The sequence below is a fragment of the Trichosurus vulpecula genome, chromosome 2 (genome assembly GCF_011100635.1).
Source record: "Trichosurus vulpecula isolate mTriVul1 chromosome 2, mTriVul1.pri, whole genome shotgun sequence".
In the NCBI taxonomy this organism is placed as follows: domain Eukaryota; kingdom Metazoa; phylum Chordata; class Mammalia; order Diprotodontia; family Phalangeridae; genus Trichosurus; species Trichosurus vulpecula.
In genome coordinates, this window is record NC_050574.1 from 301,486,973 (window position 1) to 301,490,329 (window position 3,357).

At 45.9% G+C, this 3,357-nt stretch overlaps 1 pseudogene; it reads left to right on the forward strand.

Moving 5' to 3' along the window:
- Nucleotides 1-2,973, forward strand: LOC118837057 (annotated as a pseudogene).
- Nucleotides 2,974-3,357: the final 384 nt, after the last annotated feature.

Sequence of the window (3,357 nt, forward strand, 5' to 3'; positions counted from 1 at the left end):
ATGCAGCCTGTGCAGTCCCTCCCTCCTCCCCAGAACAGTGTGCCCATCACCGCTGTGGCAGAGCGAAGAGCGCTCCCCTACAGCAGGAAGTTTCAAGTTCCACAGGCACCCACGGCCACCTACAGCAGCCTTCTCCCCCTCCCCAAGGTCCGGGGTCAGCTAGGTAGCGCCAGGCCCAATGGCTGACCCTATTTAAAAGTTCTCAACTCTCTTTAGCTAAGTAAGGTAGCAAGCAGTGCTAGAACAGCTCCCCAGGAAAAGCCAACTTGAGCAGCACCCTTCGCTGGACTAAGGCATTTGCCCGGCAGGCGGGTGGGGCGGCGGGGGGGAGGAGGACAATCTATTTCGAGATGTGTGAGGATTGGGGTGGGGGTAAAAGAAAAGAAAACAGGAAAGAAATTAACAGATGAAACCTAGATGGGGGAAGAAGGGTGAAGCTGGGGGTGCTAGACGGCTCTTTTTCTTTTTCCAGTTTTGTTTCCAAACTAGTAAGGAACAAGGCAAGGAGGGAGGAGGGGGCGGGAGAGGGGGAGACTTGCTAAATGCGAATGGACCGGAGTTGGAGGGAGGGGGGCGAGAAGCTGTAGGTACCCTAAGGAGGAGGGAAGGGAACTGGAGACTACACATGAGACCGGGCAGGTGAGGAAACGGAGGAATAGACGCCCTAGTGGGAAGCGGGACATAAGTACCACGGGAAGAACTCAGAAGCGAAGGGATTAAACAAGTCTGAATGGACTCATTCCTGGGCGATGGGAGTTCATTCCTATAAAGCAGAGGACTGGGGAGGAGCGGTGGGGGTAGGGGAGAAAAAGAGAAGAGGGGGGGAAGGGCGAAGGGAGGGGGGAAGGGCGGAGGGAGAGGGGTCAGGACAGAATCGGGATCTCACCGGCTTTAGCCGAGGGCAGCAGGCACAGCATGAAGAGGAAGCTTAGAATGTACCACGGGGGTCCTGCCCAGGTCATCTGTTCCTTTTTCCAAAGCACCTAAGTTCTACGGGGCTGCCTGAATCGTTCGCCAGAAAAGGAACCCGCAAGTTGACTCCTCCCCCCGACTTGAGTGAAACTCGCTAGCTCCTCCCTCCCAGTCCGGCAGCTCCCAGAGCATATCTGGCTCTGTGTGTCTGTGTGTCTGTGTGTGTGGTGTCTGTGTGCATGGAATCATTAGCTATTATTGAACTGTCATCCGTCATCCTCTTACGTGTAGAAGAGGACGGAGATATCCTCTAGGTACAGAAAATCAACAAAACAATGAAGCACCTACTAAATAGGAGGTTTTGCAAACAAATGTCAAAAGGCACAAGCAAATAATACTTTAATATATTCTTTACAGACCATAACTAATAAAAATAGGATTGGTTCATGGACCACAAACCCAAGAGACAGACCCAAATGGAGATCTAATGAAATCTTAAGTACTGAGCAGGTCAAAGAACAAATCATAGAAAAAATTAAAAACTAAAAGAAAATCACTTATGTAAAAAAAGATGATGATGAAACAACACATCAAAAATTTCTGGGGTGCAGCTAAAGCAGGACTTAAGGGGGGGAATCTTACCCTTACAAACACACATGAACAAAATACAAATAGAAGATTAATGAATGGAATGTACACTTTTTTTTAACAACTAGAAAGCCAATAAATAAGCAAACCTAAAATAAGCACAAGAGATATCCGAAAGTAAGGGGAAAATAGATAAATTGGAAAACACCTCAGAAATAATAAATTTAAAAACTTGTTCTTTGAAAAGACTAATAAGACTGCTGCTTAAGACGTGCGGAGGTTGTGTGGCGCGCCCTTCCCCTACAGCGTTCCGGCAGGGCCCTTGGCCGGGAGTCTCCGAGCCATTAAAGTCCTCCTCCTCGCCCGCCCGCCTCCAGCCCTTCGTAATCTCCCTCCCTCCCTTCTCTCCTTTCCCCCCTTCCCCCACTCCCGGCTGGCCCCGGGGAACCGTTGGGCTGAGTTCGATGGCAGCTCCCTTGAACTCTTCGCCCGGGCCATCCTCCGAGGCCGGAGCAAGCGGGATGAAGCACCTGCCTTATTTCTGCCGGGGTGAAGTGGTGAGAGCTTTGGTAGGGGCTCCAAGCAGCTGAGCAAGTAGTAGATAATCTTTCAAGTGACTTATCTACTGGAATTTACTATGGTTGGGTCCCTGTTGGAAATGGAGCTGTCCATAAGATGGTTTTAAGCATAGGATGGAACCCATACTACAAGGAGACTAAAAAATCTGCGGAAACTCACATTATACACACCTTCAAAGTGGTGTATGGGACAGGATTTTTAAATAATAGGAGAGACATCCTTAGGAGAAACAAAGTAAATTTATTTTACAAACCTTGCAAGATTTGGGCACACCTCCATAATGGAGGATGCGAGGTAAAAGGGAACCTGCCTTAATTTATACCCTTAATGAAAAAGATTCCCACCCACCTCTATCCCTTCTCACCATTGGCTGGGAGGTGAGCTTACAGTCTAGGCCCGAAACCACACAGAGGACCAAGGTTGATCCAATCCATTCAGGTTTTTCCCTATCAGAATTCAACTGCCTGGGTGGCATCTGAAAATCTAGGAGAAGAAATGGAGTGGGGTGGGGGGGAGAAGGAGAGACCTTCCTGGAGCAGTGAACAAATAGCTCACAGGAAGTTCATTATCTTCTAACATATAAGAGAGAGGGGGGGGGAAGGGCATGGCTTCCAAAATTACAAGGCCAAATCCCAAAACCTCTCCATTAGACATGTGTGAAGTCTTCACAATTATCCATCCCATTCAGAGGACTTCTATGGGGAAATCCTTAGTATAGTCATTACTGGCTACATCAGACCAGAGAAAAACTTTAGTTCACTTGATGCCCTTATTTCAGCAATTCAAGATGATACTGAAGAGGCTAAGAGACAATTGGATTTACCAGAACATTTGAAACTCAAATAAGATACTTTCTTCCACATGACAGAAAGCAAAATAATGAATGGCCACTGATCAAAAGCTGTTTTATTTCCGTGTTCATTTTTTCCTTGTATTCCACTAGTCTTTATCATTGCTGAAGCCTTGTATTTGGTTAGCTTAAGAATTTTCCCAATAGCTGTGAATTAGTTTATACAATACAATGTAGTTGCCATTTTATGATTGAATTAATGTGATATTAAACCCATCATGCAGCAATACCAAGAAGGTTCATCTAAAAATCAAGATTTTTTAGTATGTTGAACTATGCAGAAGCATTGTGAAACACACTACAGTAAAAGCAGAGAGCATAACAGGATCTTTAAGTTTTTTATAATGAAAATATATGTATGTAAGTTAAAAACTTTCATTCTTTGCATTTAAGATGGTATACTTAGAGAACCCTAGAGAGTCAACTGA